Here is a 25,521-nt window from a genome sequence, read left to right on the forward strand (position 1 = left end):
AGCCATTAGTGCCCGCAATAGACTCAACGGAACGACCTCCGCACCTTCTTTCACTGTGAATTCCTGGTTTTCTCCCAATATTCTGATGGTACTTATCTATGGCTTGCTTCATAACGGACTGTGACGTAATTTCTCACAGTTCTACAATAATTTAAACATAATTTGAACTGGGAAGCCGCAATCAAGATTGCTCACCATGTCACAGAGCATTTTCTGCCCGCACTTTGTCGTATGTAGTGAAGCCCATTTGGTACATTAAAACACGAATATAATCGTGTGTGCGCGAGGGAGTGAGTGTGAAATGAGTGTGAGTGTGTGAGGGCGTCTGCGTGAGTTTGTGTGCGCAAGAGCGAGTGTGTGAAAGCATAAGTGTGTGAGAGTGAGTGAATTAAGGCTGTAGGCTTTGGGTCCTCATTGATTGCCTAATGTTTTTTTTACAATCACAATTAATCCGTTAGTGAATAAATTCTTCCTGACGAGTGATTTTTCTGTTTATACGAAGCTGTTATCTGTAATTTGTCATTAAGGAAGCGATGAAAACCTAGAAGACTAGACACAGCCTCTGTAGGCTCACTCTGCACCATGACGAAGATTACAAGGCTTTTTGTGTTCATTTGCATACAGCCACCCTTAGCTTAGCTCTTCAGATGCTTTAGTGACTTGCATCCATGGCCTCGTGTAAAAGCGAAAAATCCGACTCGTTTAAGTTCTCTAAGAATCGTTAAGAGGCACTTGTGACATAAATTACATTTCTTTAAGTATTTACTTTTAACGTAAATAAAGGTCTGGATAGTTCCAGCTTCAGACTTGCCTTATCTCCGTTACGCGACTGACGTTGCCAACGGCTCACTTTGAAATGAACAGCTTTGCTTTAGGACAAAAAAAAATGGTTTTGTAATGCCAGTTACATTGTTAAATTTAATATTAGCAATTTTGGCAACGAATTACCTACTTTTATTAACTCCATAACTCACCTATTCAGTTTTACTTTTCTATTTCAGTAGCGAGCCCTAACAGCCCCTATCGGCCGTAAATTCTTGCCCCTATACTGAGTTGCGCACGGGGCGGGGGATTCGCCAATTATTTCTTTCGGCATCTATATCCAGGTATATTCGAATTAATAACAATCAGCATCATAATATTAGTATTCTAATTCCTGTGAGTATAGCACATTTGCAACACGGTCACAATTTATGACACTTTTGGAGTGACCCTGCAGTCAGCCAGTGTGCACATAGCAGGCGTTGAAAACACGTGAAAAAGATCAAACGAAAACAGTCGATACTGAGAAAGAACATAAACACGTTATTAGAATGCTTGTCCACTCCCTTTCTAATCCTGTGATTTTTGGATTCACACAGTACGCAACGAAATCCTGAGAAACATCGTGCCCAGTTAACCGCAACGAAAGCTGAGGAACGGCACTATCAGCATTGCAGATCTTAGCGGCTGTGAAGTGTCGTGTAGCAGAGCTTGTAGCTTATTTTACCAAAAATAAAAAAAAGGATCGTTAAATTAGGTAAGCAGCATAAAGAATCGCTGTGAGGAAGCGAGTGCAGTCATTTTGCTTTGCCTTTCCTCGTACTTCCCGCGCATTTTCGTTTCAAAGATCCACCGCGCGGGGTCATTTATTATAACTGTCTCCTTACCTTCACAGTGCAAGAGCGGATACTTCTGACTGCCGAAAGACAATTTGTCATGCGAAGCGACCCTCGGCGGCGAGGCGTGTGCTCGTACGAAGCACAGCGCACGCTATCGGTCAAGGACGCCGAAATTTGCGTGACTGGTAAGTTTAACAGGCTGGAACTTCACAATCCATTTCTGCCTCGTTATTTTATACGCGTTCATAATGTACCGACACCAGAAAGGAGCTTTTAGTTTGCGTGAGAAAGGTGTTTGTGAAGAGTGTGTGGGAAGCATGTTGCGTGTGTTTTGTGGGTGTATATCTTTGATGTCTTTCGGCTATTTTATGCTAAAGTTTCTCCTCCCCACCCCCAACACCACGCTTTCATGACAATCCTTCTTGTCCTCTTTTCTTATAGAGAGGCTTTTCCTGCTGCACGAACAATCATGATAACCAGAAATGTATTCCTACAGGAAATGTAAATACTATGCGCAGGAGCATCCCTATCGTTCGAAACTATTAGGGTAAACGTAAGAAATGTCATATACTGAGAGTGAAACACCAGGAACGATTATAGGCAACAATGCCTGGTAAGTTTACCACTCGTTCAGTAACTTCCCCCCACGCCAAGCGTTTTCGTCTGAGGCGCATCACTGTCAATCAAAGAATAACAAAAATTGTTGCGTCCATGCCGGGAATAATTTAATATTTATTTTATACCGCGTACGTCGAGAAAGTGTAAACAGAAGGCCATACAAAAAATTGACGAAAAACTGCCCAGTTAAGAGGCTGAATAAACAATTTTACCTATTAAATGTTAATGCTACGTATTAAATATAAAGTTTATTCAATCAATCAACGGTTATATGGATATCGCTATTCGATTGATGAAGAGATTGCTTAGTTCGTAATGATTTCAAAAACGACAAAATGCGTCCGTTCAATGGAAGGGCGTGGAAAAAAAAGCAGTACAAAACATAATAGTACAAAATGGATAATTCTTCAGTGCCCCATCAGGACGGTGCCAGTTATGATAATTTACTGGTGCGGTAATTAATTTACAAGGCAAATAGCAGAACAATTAAAAATTTTGTTTTCAAGTAAAGACAGTCGTAATTTATACCGGCGAAAAAATATAGGGCTATTGCCATTAAAGCTATCCGGCGCATCTGGCAACCCTCTACTACCCCTGTTGTTTCACCATATTGCACTTCATTCCATAATCTGTGCAGCAAACAATAAAATTTCGGCGACATGCTATGTCGAGCACACGATTTGACAGTTGGAAACATGCAAGTATGACGTTCCGCTACATCTGCTACGGTGCTACAGCGCAAGTCCTATCTTTGAGTGCAGTTGTATTCCACTTGCTGTAGCTTAACAAATTTGTGTGGGTGGCGACACGGATAGGTCAATCGAGGGCATTCTGGCGAAGCTGAACAACGGGATCATCTTAGAGTGAGAACGTCAGCTTTATTTTGCACGTGAAAGACCGGTAACCGCTCCTCGATATCCATCTTGAGCGGTAATGCCTGAATGGGAACGTTCTGTTAAGTTTGATGAATAATGACTGAACCTAAGTAATCACAGGGTTTGATTTTAAAGAATGCGAGGAAGCAAGATTTCGAAATTGACAAGCAATGTGTAAGTTGGAAATTAATGACGAGAAACAAGGGGGGATCGGCAATTGAGAATAACCGCCTTAGTCGTCACGTGAGTGCCAAATGTAATTCTGTAGGAGGAGCTTTGGAAGAAAGAAAGAAAGAAAGAAAGAAAGAAAGAAAGAAAGAAAGAAAGAAAGAAAGAAAGGAAGAAAGGAAGTTTATTTCACTCTTTGCATACAATACAGTTTTACCATCTGGGCCATTAGCCAACTGGCTAGTACCCGGGCGAATGCAGTAAAGGCTTCATGAAATTGTACGCGGGTCATAAACATTTCAGTGGAAAATAACATTACACACACCAAGAGAAGGCAACACTGTAAAGAAATGCCGCTTGGCTACAATGGAGATACATACTTTTCATCACGAAACAACTCTTTTACACTTCTCGTAAAATTGGCGTTAGTTTTAATATCGAACGGCAGAAGATTCCAGATTACAGTTCCGGAAAACGCTATACTACGTTTACCACAATTATTGTGGATAACAGGGAGGTTGAAACGAAGGTTGGTTTGATTGCGTGTTTCCCAATGTGGCCATTGAAAAATAGAATGAGAGAACGGAATGTTGTTTTATAATATATTCTTAACCATACAAGCTAACTTGTCGTCCCTAGCATTTGTAAGTGGCATAATGTTTAAGCCAGAAATAAATGGAGCGGAATTGTCGCTTACCCTACTAAACGTTATATTGCAGAGCGCTCTTTTTTGTAACAAGATAACTCTGTTTATGTAGGAGAAGTATGTGACCCCCATGTCTCAACACAGTAAGTGATACGACAATGAAATATAGAGTAGTATATTGTTTTGAGAATGTGTAAAGGAAAGTAACGCCTAACTAACTAGAACCAAATAAGATATGGTTAACTTGTTACACATGCATGTTATATGCTGCTTAAAACTAAGGGCAGAATCTAGAGTCACGCTAAATATTTGTACTCATCAATTTGTTTAATCAAAATGCCATCCATCTTCAAGTTTGCTTGATAGGATTGAGTTTTAGTAAGACTGGAGAATACCAAGTAATTTGTTTTGGATACGTTGAAAGTTAATTTATTGTTTCTGAACCAATGTGATACCTCAGTGAGATCGGCATTGGCCTGCTTTTCAAGAAACGCAAGTTCCTCACTAAAAAAACAAAGATATCAGTATCATCTGCATACATAATTGCGTTGCCATGCTCTAGTACCAGCGGTAGATCATTTATATACAAAGAAAATAATATTGAACCCAGCACCGAGCCTTGAGGAACTCCGCAAGTAATGCATTCAAATCTAGAGGCAGTTGACCCAATTTTGACAAACTGTGTTCTTCCATTTAAATAGCTTTGAAGAAATTCCTTAAGAAATCCCCGAAAACCATACCGCTCCATCTTCATTAATAAACGTTCATGGTTGACCGTATGAAATGCTTCCTTGATATCAATAAAAATACCGATAGCGTAACATTTAGCGTTTAAAGCTTTGTTTACTGTCTCGCTCAAAGTTTCAACGGCAGTGGCTGTGGATTTGTTTGCGCGGAAGCCAGGTTGACTTTCAAGTAGTACTTGATGTTTATCTAATAATCGAATGATACGCTTCGCTAGCCATTTTTCAAAGATTGTAGTAGCATTTAGGATAGAGATCGTCCTGTAATTATGGTAATCGTTTACATCTCCCCCTTTGTAAATTGGGACAACCCTACACGTTTTCACGGCGTCGGGATATACTGCTGCATATACTGACGCATTAAAAATTGTAGTAAAATGTACACTAAGTTCCTGAATGTGGTGTTTAAGAACAGTGATAGATATGTTGTCTGGCCCAGCACTTTTCCCTGCGGACATGTCCTGAACTGTACGAATAATATCTCCCGAGTCTATTTCTACAAAAGCAAATGAGTTAGGCACAGACGGCGGATGGTTGGGCACAGTAGCCTGTGATCTGAATTTTAATGAGAGGGTGGGTCCAAAAATGTTCATTTAAGTTCGTCTACATAAATAAAATAAGTTACGTGCCACACCTTCTGAAGTGTTATTCGGTGGCTCAACCTCCGGTAATGTTTGTTTGGCATCACTTTTTTTAATTACCGAGTTAATCACTTTCCACATAATTTTCAGTGATCGCTGGTTATGTTCTATAAGATTAGAGTAGTACGCTTTTTTTTTGGTTTATCGGATCAACAATAAGGTCTTATTTCGGAAGGAGTTGTATTGGTTTTTGTGGTATTCATTTTCAGGGACCTTTTTATGTTTTCTGAACCCCTTATCCTTTGCTCGAATTGCAACAAGTACTTCTTTAGTTGCCCACGGACAGATAGGTTTTGAGAAGTACACTTTCTTATCAGCCATCGTTTCTGTAATAAAGGAATTTATAGTGCTAACGAGGCAGTTATATTTGGAATGGATGTCAGAGGCGTCATTCATATGAAATTGTAGGTTCACGATTCGTGCTGATCAGAGTGTGCATGGTCGTCATTCATAATTACACGCTTGCCCAACTTATGTGTAAGCATAGGTTCTGACTTGCGTCAGAATAAAAAAAATTACGCCCACCTCCCCTCGCGGGAACCCTCGTGTGATGCGACGCTGAAGGGGGTTCCATTGGCGTCGCATCAAGCAATCGTCGGGTACGGCAATAGAGCAAGCGCAAGCGCAAGCGCGGACGACCGTCGACTGAGAGACCGGTCGGAGCGCGGCACTCCGCTTCTATGCGCAGCGCGCCCAACGGAGAGGAGACCACGGAAAGAGAGAGTTCTGCCCATGCGCACAGTGCGCAGCCGCGCGCAGCGCCACGCGACCGCAAATGTTGGGAGAGAGTGTTCGCTATCGGAGAGAGGAGAGGAGGCGAGCGGAGCAGAGACGCAGCTGTGCGGACGCGGACGACGGACGCACGCACGACAGGGCCGCCGGCAAGAGATGCTCCTCTCAGCGTCGCATCTAAAACTGGGAAGTGGTCTGTAATATCGACATCAAGAACACCTGATACAGTGCAAGGCGGTTCAAAGTTGCATACGATGTGATCCAGTAGTGTATATGAGAAACACGGCACTCGGGTGGACTGGTTGATTTGATTCAGGAATCCATATGATTCAACCAGGTTTTTATAAGAAAAGAAAAGAGGCCGCAGACGCGGCCGCGGAGACGCCAGCGCCATCTCTCGCCCCCGCCGCGGATCCTCCCGCGGCGAAGTGCGAGGAGGTGGCGCCGCTCGTCGGCACCCCAGCAAAGAAAGAACTGAAACTAAAGCGTGGCAAACTGTTCGCATGGCGACGCAGTGAAACATCCCCCTCGCGAGGGGCACGATCAAATGCAGAGCATTTCCGGGGGCGCACGACGTTAAGTAGTTTGCGTTACGTTAATATTGTTGCACTTGTGGCAACTGCTGACGAGAGAGCGCTCGTCAGCAGTAATTTGAATGAGTCAACGATATAAGGCGCGTTCGTAGCGTCCCATTCTGTGTCGGCTTTGTGGCGCAGTGGGTAGAGCACCATGTACATTGCGTTCCGCCCGCAGGGTCGAGGGATCGAAACCAGGCGCCGGATAGTATTTTCTTTTATATAGTGTAGGGGGAGGGGTGCGGACAACGACTGTGCGGACTACGACGGGACAACGCGGGTGACATCGTGAGTTACTGAAATGCTCTTCATTTAATAACTGCAATAGTTCAGGGTACCAATATTAAAATCGCATTGTATTACTGCTGGCCAATCGCGGGAAGATATGTACTCTAGACCAGGCTCTAGCTTATTTAGAAAACTACTAACTTGGGAGCTTGGAGGGCAGCAGACGACGCCAACTATTAGCTTGGATTCAAGCTGAATGAACAGAAAATTGTGAGAATCACTGTCCTGATTAATTAGATCAGGATATTCTTGAAACTTAATCCTATTGTTTACATACAAATCAACACGCCCTCCGCGAAAACGTCCTGAACGTGGCAGAGACGAGAGCGTATAATTTGGGATGTTAATGAATTGTTCATGCTTTAACCAAGTTTCGCTCAGTGCGATCACATCATATAAAAAAGAGTGGAGTTCTAACAGTAGCAGAAAGTAATCAATATTTTTGGTTATGCTTCGCACATTACAATGGAGTAGTTTAAAATTCAAAGTGCCTTTGCATGACGCATTCACCTCTTTGACTGAGAACATCTTGCCAAAACATTTTTGCACAATGCGCTTAAACAATGAACTTCAGATCATCTTCCGAGGTCACGTGCACAATCGGAGAGTTCTCGGCTTTCCTCACTAAGATTCGACCGTTCTGCACCCACGAGAACTTCCACGCTTTTTCTTTCTGTCGCTGTGTGGTCTCACCAAGCAAAATCTTGAGCTCAGGACACAGAGTGGATTTCTGCAATTTTGCTACGCAGTTGCTTAGCACAGAAAAAGAAGACTGAAGGCGATATACTCCCATGACATATGAAAGAGTAACGACGGTAGAGCTGGTCATAACTGAAAATTTTATCTTCATACACATACCCGATAGCAACAAAGTTTGCATTTTCGATACGGATACAAGTTATTAAAGCAGAATTCATTTCCAATACAGATACTCGTACACTTGGATACAAACCAAACAGTTAGCGTCAATGCTAGAAAAATTTGGAAATTAATTTATTTATTATAGATACAGGGCTCCTCGTCAATTTATTGAGTGTGTTGCTGTGCGTAGGTAATTTCACGAACCATCTTTGAAAGGGTTTTAATAAAATAGAATACAGTGTACTGTTGTCCAACCTCAGATATGAAGGTATGGATCTGCCTATCTAACAGCCTGAATTTTTGTACAGTGACAGATCTAGTTTGTTATAGGGCCCGGGTAGACAATTTTACGGGCCGTTTCTGCAAGCGCCTCAGCAAAATAGAATAAAACAGCTACTGTTATCCAACCTCAGATATGCACGTATGATCTGCCTAGGAACAGCCTGAATATTCGTGCAGCAATAGATAATCATAGGGCGTAGTTTTTCTTGGCGTCACGGCGCATGCGGGCTGAACGCAGAGCAAAAAAAGTAAATTATACTGCCGATTCAGAAGTTCTAAGAAATGAACTCCGGCCGTTCGGCCCTGAAGCGAGAATAATAACCACTCGTTTACGATACCTTGCTGATGAGAAGTTATAATTGCGTGTTTTGTATGGAAGTGACCAGTTTTAAGGCCTAGGAGGCACAAGAAAATTTCAACATGGACTGTGGATTTCGCCGCAGTTGGAAGTAGCGACACCAAAAATATATGCCGTTGACTCTCCCCACCAACGCCCACCCATATATTACGCATGACACTTATAAAGATTAGACATGGACTGAAGTAAAGATGTCATGCCTATACACTGCTAGCGTACTGGAAGGGCCATCTGCCCCGGTGGTGTATTCTGGATTGGGCGATAATATTCCGCGAAAAGGAGAAAAGGAGTGTGAGAACTAAAGCCGAAGGGTTGCATGACTCTTCCTCCGTTGCACTACACCCCCCGCCGCACTTGCTCGACTCGGAAAGCAGCGGGAAAAAAAAAAAAACGAATTAGCGGGGGTCAGCGCGGACAGGCACGCACCGCCGCTTCCCCTCAGAGGGTACAACAACAAAAAGATCTGCAGAAATTCATACATAGAATTATCTACCAATGCGTAGCATTCTTATGCCACTTGTCTGGAGTGTGAGTTCTTTACAGCCATTTTTTTTTTGTTTTTTCTGAATTCCGTGACACAATTTCTCCATTTACACTATTATAACTATTACAGGCGTTACTGCCGCCAAATCTGCCTTTTTGTGTAAATGAAGGGCGGTACACGGTTCGCTATTTTCCGTAATATTTTTTATATTTTTCTTACTTTTAGTTTTTCACCATTCTGTTCGACCAATTATCTCCATTTATGCTATTATAACGATTACAGGTGGAACTTCCCCGAAGTGTGCCTTATTGTGGAAATGCAGGGCATTACGCGATCCTGGCTGTGGGGGTACTCGGCAAACAGTGCTACGCATTGAAACAAAAGCCGTACGGCTGCATTCAGGTGGATGTCAAACTTTCCTTCGAAAAACAAGGCGAGATAGCTTTCTTGACGTATGCTGTCGGGCCGTCGTGCAGCGTTGCACAAGCGCTCTGGCTGTTTCTTGCTTCAAAAAACAACCGTTCCATCTACGCGGCGATTTGCGAACGGTTGAAGCACTTGGAAACCTACAGCGGCGGGCATCACCTGAGAACGCGAAATTCAACACAGGCACGGTTGAAACGCTTATACCTTCGCTAAAATATAAGGAATTAGGGGTGCTGTTCAATCGCAGCGCAGCCGTCGCAGAAAGCGAAATCCAGCACGCCGACTGAAACACTTGCCGCGTCACGTAAGTGCATGAGTAGAGGCTATGGTAGAGCGCACACTTCGGTATTGCAGTATCTGGGGGTTTCGGTTTTGGTTTCGGTTTTGATGTCAAGTGATTCTACCACCAGGGGGCTACCCGAAGGGTATATATATGACGTCACTGAATAAATTATTCACTTTGGCTTGACTCTTCGACTCGAGCGTACGTCTCCTGCTTCGCCCTTCAGGGCCGTCGCCGACGCGACACCACAGGTTTACAACGCCGGCAGGTCCCAGACTGCGGGGAGTGTGTACAACGGCGGAAGAGCCATGCAACCCTTCGCCTTTTCCTCTCGCACTCCTCCTTTTTCCCCTTTCATGGGTGGCTCACCGCTGAAACCCAAACACGCACCGCAGCCAATACTCACGGACACGAACATGCCACGCTGGCGATGTTTCTTGTTAAAATGCGAAAACTCTAGAAAGTACCGCATGAAATATTGTCGTTTTGGAAAAATCGTTATTGCACACTTGTTCGTCAACAGCTGTCGTATCGCCTTGGAGCGATCGCCTGGGATCTATTTTATGTTTCTCTCCAATTGTGGGTATACCCACTAAAACAAGTCATTTTAGTTCACCTATTGGGCTTTTAACAACTCCTAACCCCTGTAACAAAGCTCGAGTTGAAGTTCACCACAGCAAGACCTGTTTCAGTGCTTCAATTCTTTTGAATGCATTGATGGACTCTGTATCCAAGTGGTTACGATTCTCTCTTTGATAGAAGTGGGGCGTACATTTGCTGCCACACCCACGCCAGAACGGCGAAAAATAAATAAATACAAATTAGGAAATTTCACGCCTAATAATTCTGGTAACCCAACGCCGGCGTCCAGTATTATGTGTTTACTCCTGAGCGTAAAAGCTCCACGACTGGTGCTACCTGTCGCATATATTACAGCAGAGACTGCCTTGCTGCACTTGAAACAGCTGAGCTTAGGGTCCTCTCTTGCTCCACTACTGTTGCTCAAACGGCGCTGAATTGATGTGGATATGCAGTGAAGCAACAAAAATAGTCACGAAGAAAAAAATAGCGACAGAAAATCTTCAATTGTTTGCCAGTATGTCTACTACGACAATGAAACAAGCTTTATGAACGAAAAAAAAAAGTGCCGCACATTTCGATAGCCTCAGCAGCTGATATACACCCTCTGGAAAGAAGTATATAAAATCACTGACATTTCCTGCTTTCGCAAGACGAAATATTGATAGCTACGCGATAAAAGAGGCAGGTTTGTCTGGATCTGCACACGGCGCACTCGGCACATGTGGGGGTTATTTACGCTGTTTGTTTATTCAGGACATAGATTTTGAAGTTGCACATCGCTATTTCCACCATAGATCTCCTAATTTCCCAATGACTTTAGGTAAACTCCAGTTGCCAGTGCAGAAGTAGCCGAATATTGATTGCTGTATTGTAAAATATCCGTAAGAATGGAATTTTAACGAGAACACAACATTAATTAAGATGCAAAAATTATACTAATATAGGTACTTGTTTTGAGTGAAGGGAAAAAACCTCAAGGTTTGTAAGTTGAGAAACTTCCGTTTCCCTGAAGGTTTTTAGCGAGGGCCACCACCCAAATCCCCCATTTGCAGCATCCGATTGTCGGGGTCTTGCGTGCGACTCTGGCTACTCCTGAAGACTAATGGAGTTCACATTACTTAGGGGAAGGCAAGGTGCCAAGGCTAAGGACAGCGCAATGTTCAAGAAAAATATTTCATTGGTGTTGAAATTTCATGGAAGAAAAAGGTGGAATTTCAATTAAGTTCATAGGCATGGTATTTTCAATGCAATGTGTGCATTTGTGGAACAAAAAAAGTTTTCAGTATCTTCGAGCACCTGAGTGCACGTGAAAAGTTTCGACCGCCCTTTAAAACCCAGACGCGATAGCCAGAGGAGTGTGGTGAAGCCAGAAAAAATGCGAATGTCCTGTGGCAAAGCCAACCTTAATTTCAGTAGACGTAATTTTCGGATGTTGGAAGAAATCCAATACACTAACTTGCAAAGTTGTACTTCCAATAAAATTTAAGGGCAAAGAATACTTCCGATGTGTTTTATATTCTGAAAATTTACATATCGAATTTTTGCTGACTTCACAAGCATTCGTTCTAGATCCCCTCTTCGAACTATCGTACTTTGAACCAGTGCATAATCCTTTCCTGACATCACCCTGTATTTCCAGTTGTGCATTTTGTGCTCTATGAGGAGTTCACTTTCTGAAGTTTGTTACAGAAACATAGCAGGCAAGCATACGTACACCTGACTTAGAAATTACAGTAAGCTACACTGGCATGGGCCTGCACCCAGAATTTTTCAAAGAACCGCCGCGCTAAAATTGGGGCACATCCACCCTCTCCAGCACTGCTGTAGCCAGAAATATTTTTCGTCCAACTTGGACATACTTGATGCGGAATAAGTAAACGTTATGCAGTATTTACGTAAAGTTGCGTCAAGCCTGATTTGACACGGTCAACTTTGGTTTGACGCAGTTAACGTAAATAACGCATTAAAGGAGCTTTAAGGAAGGTATTGTAATAAATAAATAAAAAATTTTCATAAGAATTCTAGCGAGGCCCCAAAAAATGGGAAGGGGGGGGGGGTAGAGAATGAAAAATAAGAAAGGCGCGCGCCCCACCATTTTCATTTCAGCGAAAGCGAGTTCAAAGAAAAATTGACCGCAAAATACCGTCCACCAGCCAACTGAGCCGCTGTAAATAATGAGAAAGGAAATCAACCAAAGTCTCACATGAAAAGAAAAATAATGAACGTGGACAGTACAAATAAACGCCGAGTTAAACATTGTATGTAAACTACCATATTTTCGCGTGTATAACCCGCGCCAACAATGCGAAAATTTAAGTGGCAAAGTAGCGGTGCGGATAACACGCGGGGTTTTTTCTTTAGTGCAGCTTCACGGCAATGCGCGTTGTGCCGTGAAGCTCCTATGCAGTAACACTGACTAAGCCTTCTATGGCAGCGATTGCGCAAAAGATACAAGGACAAGGAAGACCTTGTGTACAACAGTGAGGACTACGGCTCAAGTTATAGCTCTAGCGAGAGCAGTGACGCTGAGTGAATTGTGCCTTTCGCCTTGCAGTCAGTGTATTCTACTTGCTCAATATACGACTTTTCTGTCAACATCGTATGTGATGTGTTGCTTGAGCAGTAGCTTTGGTGCAGCCTTTCCTGTATCAAATGTGCGGGCAATACACGAGCATTTTTTTTCCGGCGGGCTTATTATATGCAGGGGCGGGTTGTACGAGCGAAAATACGGTATATGAGCCTGTGGCGTAAATCAAGTACGTAAGCAAACTTTTCACCAGATTACCAAAGTAACGATCAATGCTGACAACACAGAAACAATACATAAACAAAAACTATAAGACCAGGAAATTAAAATATTGGTAGATAATATTTATAACTTCAGCCATGACTCAGGAATATACTCGAGTAAGGCTTGCTTCTCGAGACCGCAGACGTGCCAATTATTTCCCGCCAAAAGAAGCTGCACAGCTACATGTTCCGCCGCAAGACTTGTTTCGTCATGTCCAGTAAAAAAAGGAGGAGGCGCGTCGTGATGACAGGATTCCTGCATAAATTTGAGCGCTGAAGCATGACCGGTGCGCCGAACGGGGAGTCACGCCTTGCAACTCTCCAGGGAGACCTCGCCCTTCGTATGCCGCGAAGGCAGCCCAAGGAACCTTGGATGACTGTCGGCGACAGTTTCGCAAATACGCGCGATTTTAAGTTAGGCGAGGTTTCTACAGCAACAATACCACGTTGCTGCAACCACTGCCGCTTTTACCGCGCTGTGTTACCAAGGGGCTCTTGGCATGGCGAACCCGTCCGGGCAGCGTGACTTGGTTAGCTCACCAAGAGTTTACTTCAAACGGACGGTGATAATTCATCCGCCCATCTCGACTCACCGAAAAGCGAGTCGCTTTGTAACAGATGGCACTACCAAAAATCACGCCTGATGCGAAGGCCGTTTCATTTGAAGCACACTTTACTACTGTTCCTAAGACTCACTTCATAACAAGCTTATCCGTTATTGTATATGCCCAAGACCGAGCAATTTCGACCTGCTCCCTCAAGCATGACTGCGTCAGGAATAAACCATCTCCATTCTCCTGACAACAGTCAACGTTCATGTCTGGCTATTTGGCCGTGCGTAACAGTTTTCTCCCCCGTCCTACGCGTCGCTCGTATAGCGGGAAAGGTTGTCCGCCGTGGCTAAACACGAAAACAATTTAGCTTGTTACAGGTTCATTGCCTTTTCAACGCAATTAAAAACATTTGTCACGATAGGCGAACTTACTACCGCTACAGTTATTGGGTCACGATGGCATTGATGCCAGCAGGTCGTGTTCCACACGCTGCTTTATGGCTTTTGGATTACTGAGCATCGACATAACTACTTGCTTAAAGAACAAAGAAGAATCAACAAGACCTGACAAGATAATCGCTAAACTTCAACTGAATTTTTACTTGAGCTGGGCAACACCTACCACAAAGTATGCACAAAGCACCTTCTGACTTGTCCGAAGCAAGAATCACAATTTTTTTTTAACATGAGCTCAACCTTACCGTCATGCGATTGCATGCGCGCAGGAAAAAAAAAATACCATTTGTGATTGTAAAAATATTCGGCTACAATGGTATGCCTTATGTCCATGTATCACCGATATTAAGTATGGCGTCAGCTAACATAAGGTCGTTTAGGAAATCATGTACAAATTTTCAGACATAGTGTTTTTTTTTTTACCTTTGCTCCTCACCCATAGTCTACAGCGTGACTTTTTTCGTGATTTCTGTAGCCCACTTGTACATTAACCCCTGCTTCACATGCGTTGGCCGAGAAATTTTCTTTCCTTTGCTAATTTGAACTCGAATGCCCTCGGCTAGAATTTATTCCCTGCAGTTCACACCAATAAGTTGTCATCTTTTAGTGTCAGGCCTATAGATTCTAGCTCCACGTTTGCTTTATTTGAGCTGCTTCGTTTCGAGCCACTTTGCAAGACATTGTTTCACTCCATAAGCGGGTGGTTGCATACTTGATCGCAGACTTTCGGGTTGAAAGTGAGAGGTAAATTGGCCTTCTCTCATATTTGGAGAGGTAGATTGGCCTTCTCTCATATTTGGGGGGGGGGGGGGGGGGGGTGCAAATTTCTTTGTTTTCAGGGACGTTCATTTTCCCAAGATAACTTTGCTGCCTCTCACTTTTTCCTGCCTATATCACTACTTATGCTAAGCCTCTTTGCTCTGCCTGCCTGTCAGGCATTCAGGTCGCTTTATATTTCAGCCTCCAATCAGACTTTATCCATGCAGACAATCAATATTTGTTAGACAGCTATGTTTAACCGGAATCACTAAAGCGATTGGAGTTCAATCTTAGCCAAAAGTTCATAGATGTCATGCCGTAAGCTTCTATGCCAGGAAGAATTAAAGGGACCCTGTAACAGTTTCCTACTTTTTTGGAAATCTGAAATGCTTGCAGAACGTAGTCAACCAACACATCCAGTACTAGATTAAAGGAATCGCAAAGTACTTCAACCAAAAATTACTTATCTATGCCACCCGCCGCGGTGGCTCAGTGGCTAAGGCGTTGTGCTGCTGTGCACGAGGACGCGGGTTCGATTCCCGGCCGCGGCGGCCGCTTTTCTGATGGAGGCGAAAAGCAAAAAGGCCCGTGTGTACGAGATTTCGGTGCACGTTAAAGATCCCCAGGTGGTCAAAATTAATCTGGAGCCCTCCACTACGGCGCGCCTCATCGCCTGCGTTGCGTCGGCGCGTTAAACACTACAACCAATCAAGTTCTCTATGCCATCAGGCAACCTAGAAAGGTGCCCAAAAGATTTTTATCTCTTTCCCAGTCTTGGCGTTCTTTGACCGCTAGAATTACGTCATTACAGCGGTGTAGCGGTTGTTGGCTGGCTTTAGTTCAGTCGCAGCAACGAACGCATCCGACAGTTACTTTAAAAAGGAAGTCACAAAAGCAAAGCAAAAACGGAAGGCGTATCTGCTGCGACGAGCCAATCACGTTGTGCCGCTCCGCACTTGCGATAACTACAGTTTTCGCAGTGCTGGCAAACGCGAAGGAAAGAGTGAAACCGCTTATCGGCAGTGTTTCAGAGTCCTTTAAACGCAAAGGTAACTGTCGAGTGTAATCGGGATATTTTATGCCAACAACAAGGAAAATACTGTTGCTAGGTTTCCGGCATAAAATATTACTGTTCCTCTTTGGAGGCAAGTTTATGCTTTGTATAATATGACAGCCTTACAACTTGCCATTTATGTTATCCTTGGTTGCTCTATTTATTGGTGTGGCTAGAACCATAGTTTAGTTTAAGAACCGGGAAAGGCAGGGAAAATACCATGAACCACTGCCGACCACCGCAAGTACTACAGTGGTGTAATTTTGATCCTCCTAGTTTTGAATATTGCTTTGGACCGTTCCACAGTGTTTATTCAGGCGCTGCAAGGCAAACGCTGCAGTGGTTGTATGCAAACGGTATGTGTCAGAGCAGCCCTGTGGGCACGCCAGTGCTTCCTCACAGCCGCCGTCACCATGGGGGAAGTATACTGAAAGAGAAGCAGCCCTTTTATACTCTTTTTTTTTGTACGAAAAATATTGTTTGAAAAGGCACTCTAAACTTAAATGTAATATAGCGGTTAGACAATATTTACAGCAATCTTAAGTGTCCTTATCCCATAAATTACACCATCTTCCCATAGGAGAACCCTGAGTAGTATGCGAAGCAGCCATGGGGTCGACTGAAGTTCCCATTAGTTTTCAGTTCGTCGTTTCCGCTGAAGTTCATCTTCGCGTGCCTTCGTTGTATTAGTACCTTCTTGACGTAGTTTGCATGTGTGAAAGACATAAGGCGCGTTCGAAGCACATGCTCCCGTGTCGGTTTGCAGCGCAGTGGGAAGAGCATCACGTACCTCCCGTTGCGGCCAGACAGTCGTGGGATCGAAACCGGGCGCCGCCTGACTATTTCTGTTTATAGTGGACTGCGCTGACGTCACCCAAACGCTGACGGGGCTGAAGAGGCGCGCATGCGCAGTAGAGTGCGGACGGCGGACGACAACGAGGGAGGGAGGGACACAGCCCGAGCAAAAAAAAAATTCGGCAAATTGACAACAATGTGCAAAACTGGAAGATGGGGGACAATGCCAAGTGGGGGCGATCTTTCTTTGTTCCTGTACAACACCATTTAAGGTCAAGTTTAAGGTCAAAACTGCCATGTCAGCCTTCAGATAGGAAGTGACAAAAGAAGGGGTGGGGAGGGTTCTGGCGTCGTGCCGGGGTTGCCGACTCCTGGTCTATACAGTTCGAAACGGTTTACTTTGTAACACTCATCTGACTAACGTTTGTGCCATACTTTGTAAAAGTGCTTGCTTACTTACCCCATAAAATCCTTGTAGCCATTTTTTTTATTTTTTAAAATGCTCGTTAACTCATTCCGTTACCGTGGAATTGCTGTTTTGGTCCACTGACTCTTCGAATCTGTGGCACCGTCCAATTGACCGCGTTTTGGTGTCTACGCTAACGTTGCTGTTTTTACGATAACCGGCAACTCTCTAGCACCTTTTAATTTGTTCATATGCTTTATCTTCATTCTATATTCGTTCAACTCGTTACGCGGAAGTTTGAAGCTTTGTGGCTTTGTACCTAGGCAAACCGTGCAACATGGTGCGACATGCATTACCTGGAAGCGTTGTCAGCCTTTAAAAGCGCTTTCTTTTGTTGTTGTTGTTGTTATGAAAATCAGCTGGTTTTGCAACGTGATATCTTAGTCTTTTCTCATATCGCTAACATGTAGAAGATTTATTGCTTTTACCTAAAAGACTACTTCACAGCACGCTTATTACCTGTCAGCTACTTTACATAAAAAATGATTAATGATGTTAGTGCGCCGCCATCGTTTTGCAAAGTGAATCCAGCATATATATTCGTATTCTATATAAACGCGTGTTGTACTTCACCACTAACCCTGCGCAGGATATTCTGAGAAACTTCGTGGTATTTTTACACGTTCCTGTATTCTACTATTCCACAGCTACGTCCGCACGCATTGCCATTTACATTCAGAACCGTTTCTAAATGGACATTTTTATTCTGCCTATATGACTTTTGGGCTTCTCCCTAGAAGCTCTTGATGGGCTAAACAAACCTGTTAGAAATATTCTTCTGAGATTTTAATTATTACTACTAATAGTATTATCTTTCTGTTTAAGCAAAGACTAACACCAAATCCGCGATGAAGAGGGCGCGTTTCGACACCCGAGTGAAGCAGAAAACAGGAGCGCCTGTTAGACTGGTTATAAAAGACCTAGTTTGTTGTGATGTGCTAGCAAGCTCATCATCTGGACGTCCGCAATAATTCACGTGTTTGCAGCTTTACTTGTCAGCCTGCAGAGGTGGAAAACACCTCAAAAACATTCAAATTACCATTACCAAAACACAAAATAATAGCCAAGCGCGTGTGGTTTATCAAATTAGGGCGTATTATTCCTGTTAAATGTTGGCAGCTAATGCTAAGTACATAGCATGTCTGCTACCCATGCTTGAAGTTTATTTATTATGTCTTTACAGAATAGAACTTCGACACAACTACACATTAGTAGACCGCTGATTTACATGGAGGAGGAAGGGAAAAAAATCCCGGGCCATCTCCACTAACGCGAAACCTGGAGAGGGGCGAAGCATGCAGTGTATAGGTGTGTTCTTGGCGCCTTGGCGTTTTTGCTCACGGATATGAAACCGTTGGGTGGTACAAGTATGCAGCTTTGCTGTAAAAGTCTCTTGTCTTTGAAGCACGAATCTCTCTAGCGCGAGGCGTAAACGAGTGTCCCGGTGTCTTTTTAGTACGCGTTACGTTTTAGCGCGCGGCGTAAACGAATTTCCCGGTGTTTTAGTACCGTGACTACATGAAACGACGATTACGACGACGACAACAGGAGACGCCAACAGCCCCAGCCCCTAAGGGGCTTCGCCCCTAAAATGAATGGAAAGGCGTGGGCTCTATAACCAGGTGTATAGAGCCTGGGCTCTATAACCCGGTTTATAACCTAGGTTTTATAACCAGTTGTATAGAGCCCAGTTTGCTACTCTGCACTGTGTGAGGTGGTCTAGGAGATAGAAGAGGGGGAAGGCGAAAAGGAGGAAATGGTTGAAATTAAGACAGGGTGGAGGTTTGGAGGAGGAGCAGAGACTCAGGTGAGGTGTATGTTGAGGTGAAATTGGACTAAGCGGCCTCATCCTGGATGAGGTCGGGGTGGGGGCCGAGAAAACTGCTTGCGTGTAAAGCGACGTCAAAGCCCTTGAGGTCATTTGTCCACCTCTGCGTGCACGTCAGTTTGCAACGCGGACTTACACAGCGGTAATTACACAGTTCTCAGTGAAGCCTTCGTATTCACTAAAAAAATGTAATTGGCCGCGAGTCTGATGCATTGTTTGTACGAGAGCAGGCGTCTTTTTCGTGAGTGTTTCTCATGCTTTCTTGTATCTTCATGCCTCAGCGCGTTTCAGTATTCCACGCAATTATGACTCAGCTTAGCCCCGACGCCCGAGATACTCCAGTTGAAAGCAATTACGGTGCATTTGTTAATGCACCGCGCATGAAAACAGACAGCTCTACGCGAACGTCATTATTTTCGGAGCAGAAGAAACACTGTATACATTTCGAATAACATCTGGAAGCGGCGCACAAACCGCTGTAACGACATGAGGCCACTGTCTTTTTGTATGTGTTGTACTCTTTCTTGTTTCCGTTTGCGCGTTCAGGTTTGTGTGAGTAAGCGCGAAACATTAGCAAGAGGGCGTGGATACCCTGCACGTAATTATCGAAGCGTGTTGCTTAAAAGTGATAATGTAACTGCGGGAAGATTTTTTTTTTTTTTTTTGAGGCCCACACCTCATAATGACACAGAGAGTGCGAAGACCGTTGACACAAACTTCACGACTGCGCGGCACCATCTTGCAGGCGGGCTGCCCGCATCTCTGATCTTTTACCTGCTTGCACGGGAGAAGAGAGCGGGGAAGTATGTGTACGAGAGGGCCTGGAGGCAAGAGTGGCGGCGATTTTCACGACGGACGCACGGCGCGCGTGAACCCAGCAGGATGCGTATACCTGTCATTGACCCCGCCGCGCGCATCCTAAGGTATGCGGCTCCTTCCCTGCCAGTGTAATGATAAAATAGCGCCGGCAGATCGGAGGAGAAGGCCGCAGCTCGGCCGAGTCACAACTCGCCCTCGGAGGACGCTGCGCACCGCAGGGCCAGACATCATCACAAAGACATTAAGACAAGCGTTAAGACAATACTAGAAAATCCTCGGCGAAGCCTCGCCGGCGTTTCCCTCCCCGTAAACACGCTTCCGGAGCGCACGACAGGCTCCGCTGTACACTAATGCATGCATCCCGAAGCGCGCACGGTTGGCCGAGCGCGTCCTCAATTTTGATCGATGGGCGGCGGCCATTGGTGCGTTGAAAGGGGGAAGACGCAGCACCGACGACCGCCATCGTACGCGGATCTCTGGACAACCAGCGTGCGCTTCCTGGCGACTACGACGACGTGTCTCTTGGGCAGGCTTAAGATTCAGCCGGCGATTAGTCGGGCACGCGGGAGGGAGACTACTGTGCCGCACCCCCCCTCTCCCGCTTACCCTCTTCTCTCCAAGCCGAAAACAGCGCGTCCTGACTGCGCGGCCGTGTCCGGCAATATATTGCCGTCATACGAGGAGCCCTTCTCGATGCGCGCCGACTAGAGAGAGGGCTGCCTCGTGATTAATAAGTGTCTGGCGGCCGAGGACGAGCTCGCAGTGTGCGCTTCTTATTCTTCGATCGAGCGTTTGTTCTGGTCGCTCCACTGAGAGCAGCGAATTTTATTTCCGCTTGATTCACGTGGCTCCCGAAATAGAAAATGATTGATGGCTTACGTGAGCGAATGTCCAGCGCTTTTTTTTTTTTTTAGCATTTTCTACGTTCAGCCTCGTGACTTCAAAATGTCAATGGTTGATATTTTGGGAAGCGTTTCCTCACTGTCTTTTTGTTTCATTTTATAGCGATTTTACTGGCTTGATCGAATTGGAAGTTATACACAATCACCTTTACGATGCCGGGATGAGATCCTTAGTGTAAAACAAACAAAAAACACAAACATTCAAGCGCGTGACCGTTGAGGGAAAGGGGGTTCATGATTAAAAAGCTCTCTGAAAACGGTGGCTAAACATGTTATGACCACATGTTACGTGGTGACCAAACGTGCGAGTTAACTGTTGCGGATTTGCGGCAGCCGATTTTGCTTTAAAGGATGTGTCTCTTTCCAGCGTACTTCAAAAAATAAGAATTCCTAATGACAACACTCATTAGGAATCACTGGGCTATTTTCCTGTCATGTCCCTCTTTTTTTTTTTCTGCGTTATGACAGGTAAATGAAATGTTGCGTTGTCCCAATATGGCAGATATGTCTGCCAGAGACTTTTTGATTCCTTTTAAAGTGCCCGGATTTGTTTCTTTTGCAACCATTCCCGTCGCGCAAGTATGAATTTCGCAGTACTTACATACATTTGTTTCTGTTTGGCTCCGCCAAAGCTCAATGGCGCTGTTTCCACGCCTAAAAACCGATAATGGGATCCTGATGATGACAATCAAAACTTTCGTGCGACAAAACAAGAAAGGCTGGGGGAACGCTTCTAAAGGAGTTAACCCACGATAAAAGCCCAGAGATCCCTTTTTCCAAACAACTATAGCAGATGTAAATAAAATGTAAGGAAAAATACAAAAAAGAAAACCCATACCACTGAAGGGAGGTTCCAGTGTGTTTACCCATAGTTTTGTCATACTCTCTATTCCTTCAATGCATTTACTACCGAATCATTCAAACAGGAATAAAACAATAATGGTTGTAGAGGCAGTTGTTTGTATGGTTAAATGAAGAAACATCGCTAATATTCTCCCGATCTGTACAAACAAGGCGATGGATTATATATAGATCCTTTCGGACTCTGTACCGAACTGTGATAACCTGCGCGAACGATAATGCTTGTTGGCGCTAAGAAGCCCAACGAAGGTAAAAAAAGTACACCAGCGATACCAGCCTCGCAATAGTCTATTGGAAGAGATGAAGACTAAAAGCAGTCAACTATATGCAAGTTGTAAATGTGTGCTATAAAAAGGGGGGGGGGGGCAACTGTTACAGAAAAGCAAAGTACTATAGGCAGGGGGATGAAATAAAAAAATAAAGCTGGGGCAACCTCACGCTGACACATGTCAGACAGCCAAGTGGCAGATGATGGCGGTTATGGTGATGGTGACGACCAGTAGCATTTCAGGTTGCATGTTTGTTAGTTAATCAGTTCCATTTTGTGTTCCTGAGAGCCGAATGCGTTAAAGGAGCCATGAAGAGAAAATACAACTTCGTTTAATTTGAAAGAACTAGGATTCAGTATCTCACTCAGCTCCATTACAGCCACAAAAAGATGTTTTTTTATGAAAAGAAAAAGCAAGAACTATTTATAAACTTTCATATTTCGCGCCACAGTGACGTGTTACGAGCAAGAATGACGTCATACGGGCCAACAATAAAACACAATTTTCAGTGCGTTAACTGCACGTTAGCATTCAAGTGATGCGGTCAAATGGAACTAGAGGCCCCATTGCAGACGTCCAGTCATGTGTCGTCACGACAGGTCAGTTAGGCTGCCGCCAATCACACAAACAAGGTTCCGTGACGTCATAGAAAAGTTGCGGGAAATTGGCTAGGTGGTCACGACTGCTTCACACGTTTTCTTTAATATCTCAGTTATTTGTTCGAAGATTGCGATGATATGATATTGGTATCATTGTTATCGGGACTAAGCAGTCTTTCTATAAACCCAACTTGTATTCTGTCTTCATAGCTCCTTTAACAAGGTAAACTCGCCATGCAGCTTGCGTAATCATGCCCAAACAAAAAGAATAAACAAGTAAAAAACAAACCTAAAGATGTTTCCTTTACCCAGAATCCACCCTGAGCGCTGTAATATATGTTTCTTGATGGCACAATATTTTATGCTAAACACTGGCCCACTTTTTCAATGGAAGCGCGCGTGTTTTTTGTTGGTTTCAGCTTTATGACTGTCAAATCATCCATTTTTCGTCTCGGGAAAAAATTCTGATTGACCACCTCCACACATCTGTCCCTCCTAATAGAATAATATTTGTACGCAAACCTGTGACGACTTTACAAAAGTCTTTGAAAGAAATTCTGGTAATATCTATCTGTCCCTCCTACATTCTCGTTATTATTGTGTAGAGACCGTAGGGACCAACTGAAGGTATTTGCATCAACTACAAAGCTCTCTTTTCATGTTCTGCGGCATTATTAAAATTAAGCCAATTAAAATACGAAGCATTTCCAGCTTTCTCAGTAGTGAACATGTATAGCTAAATTGTCTCAGTAAGGGGCCCGAAGTTTTTCAACACCTAAGACAGATTAAAAAAAGACATTTCTTTTTTTGCACTTGAACTTCTGGGCGGAAAACAAAACAACGAGCGTGTTATTAGAGCCATTTACAATAGCCCCAAGGTGGACATCTCCATATGATAATGAGCACAGTCGGGTGCTGTGAGAAGAGGGGTGCGGTTCGCCTGTGAAACGTCGATACGACCCCTCAATAAAAGGGACTTTGTGATCGGAACAGCTTACTGAAAACGGGGACAAAGAGCCTACTAGAGAGATGAACTGAAAATGCATCAAGATGTTGTCAGTCAAAGGGTACGATGTATCGCGTTTTAAGAATAAATGGGCTTGGTTAGAATGCCTGGCAAATTTCCTCCCAAAAAACTGGCAAAGCACCTTCGCATATTATACAGCTACAGCCACATCACGAAACATAAAAGAAACGCTTAAGTAAAATTTACAAACTCCTTATTTTACTTGTTTAATTCTTGTCATTTAAACTAAACCACGTAGGAGAAATCTAGGGAAATTCATTTATTTCAAACACGTGGGACGCGAGATCACCAGGCTCTCTCTCGTTTTGGCGGCAACATGAAGCACCACCACGACGCCAGACGGATTATGTGAAGTTCTGTGCTATCACAAGCTGTTCAATTTTGACGTCATTCAATCGCACGCTAATATCAGCTTTTACTTATTGCTCAGTCGAAATTCATTTTTAGGGGTGTAACCACGTACGACTCTCAATCTGTTACGTTTACCACCAGGGGACTTGAGTCCCGTTCGGCACCTGCAAATCGTACTTAAAAGTTTGTGGAATAAAACGTTACTTTTTAATTAATCTCCCCCCTAAACTGTCTCTTGATGTACTGATTGGACAATCTCCACAATCTTTCAGGAGTATGCACGTTACGGCAAGACCACGCCTAAACCTTTATGCCGTAAATTATGCATGCTGCAAATGAGCAATTTAACGGGTAACTTTCCAGGTTCAGCCTATCAATGCAATAATGTTATATTTTGATACGACCGCACTTGTCGTGAGTGGTTACGAAGTTGCCATTCAGTGGTTCAGTCGTAACGGAAGAGCCAATAACAGCAGGTTAGCTTGTAAAGCCACGCCCCCCTTTCCCGTCGGCTGCGTGCTCCCGTCGGCTATGAGCTGCGTGCATGTGTAGAAGTGCGATTGGTGTGCCGTGGCTTGTTTGAAGGTAAATTGGCTCTTCCATGGGAACGAAAGCTCGATTCTCGTTTATGTTTTCAAATTTCAGTTATTTCACTTTGTACCAATTCAAGAGACAGACTCTGCAACGCTTCCAATAAACGCTTTCATTCTTTCCTTCGCGTATGGAAGCACTGAGAAAGCTGTAGTTATCACCAGCAGGGAGAGGCACTGCGTGATTTGCTCGTCGCAGCAGATACGCCTTTGTTTTCTGCTTTGCTGTTACGGCTTTCTTTTTAAAGTGCTTATCGAATGCGTTCACTGCTGCAACGGAAGGGAAGCCGGCCAACAACCTTCACACCGCTCTAATGACGTAATTAGAGCGTCGAAGAACGCCGAGACCGGGAAAGAGAGAAAAATATTTTGAGCAAGTTTCTAAGTTATCTGGTGGGCACAGAGTCGTAAGTTTTGGCTGACGTACTCAGCGACCCCCTAATCGAAGTACTGGATGTGTTGGTTGACTATATATATACGTTCTGCAAGCATTTAAGATTTGAAGAAAAAGAAAAAAATTGTTGAACGGTCCCTTTAAAAGGAATTACGTGGTGTAATGAACTGTAACATGCGTCACTACCACAAGCTTAACGTAAGCACATTTATCAAAGTGTAAAAACGGACAGTGATACACATTGAATGGGACATTTATAACGGTCGTGCTCTCGAACACTTTTTCGGTGTGGTTCACTACAACACACCGAAGTGTCCGATCGTTGCGCTCGAACTAGTAAAGTGGGCTAATTACTGTGTTACTGTGGCATTACGCAATACAAACACGGCGTTTTGCATCCCTCGTTGCAACAGCACAAATTGCGTTTTTTAATTGAATTGTGTCTAGCATGGTTACTCATCAGATTTGATCCCTTAGATTCAGCGGTATAAACAGCATGTCGAATGTTCTCATTGCTTCTACTTTGATTGCCTCTTTTGATTGTTACCCGCCGCGGTGGCTCAGTGGCTAAGGCGTTGTGCTACTGAGAACACCGGACGCGGGCTCGCTTCCCGGTCGCGGCGGCCGCTTTTCTGATAGAGACGAAAAGAAAAAACGCTCGTGTGTACGAGATTTCGGCACACGTTAAAGATCCCCAGGTGGTCAAAATTAATCCGGAGCCCTCGACCACGGCGCGCCTCATCGCCTGCGTTGTGGGAATCGTTGAAGGTAGGAGACGTCGTTTAGACACAAACACTTATTTATTTAACGGTTGTAAGGAGCTACAATAACCGTGCCTCTTGTTA

General features: G+C 44.1%; 2 long non-coding RNA genes across 4 annotated transcripts in view; one reads left to right on the forward strand and one right to left on the reverse strand.

Moving 5' to 3' along the window:
• The window catches only part of LOC144178893 (uncharacterized), a 145,640-nt gene that overhangs the window by 101,921 nt on the left and 18,198 nt on the right, over window positions 1-25,521 (reverse strand). The gene's annotated exons all lie outside the window — the stretch shown is intronic.
• LOC144178895 (uncharacterized) overlaps window positions 1-25,521 on the forward strand; it is a 191,553-nt gene that overhangs the window by 94,210 nt on the left and 71,822 nt on the right. For both annotated transcript variants that reach the window (XR_013324090.1, XR_013324089.1), the window contains exon 2: window positions 1,658-1,786. This is a non-coding gene — a long non-coding RNA (uncharacterized LOC144178895). The remainder of the gene's footprint in view (window positions 1-1,657; window positions 1,787-25,521) is intronic.

This window comes from Haemaphysalis longicornis, unplaced genomic scaffold (assembly GCF_048455015.1).
Source record: "Haemaphysalis longicornis isolate Haplotype H1 unplaced genomic scaffold, Haemaphysalis longicornis Haplotype H1 scaffold_4, whole genome shotgun sequence".
Classification (NCBI taxonomy): domain Eukaryota; kingdom Metazoa; phylum Arthropoda; class Arachnida; order Ixodida; family Ixodidae; genus Haemaphysalis; species Haemaphysalis longicornis.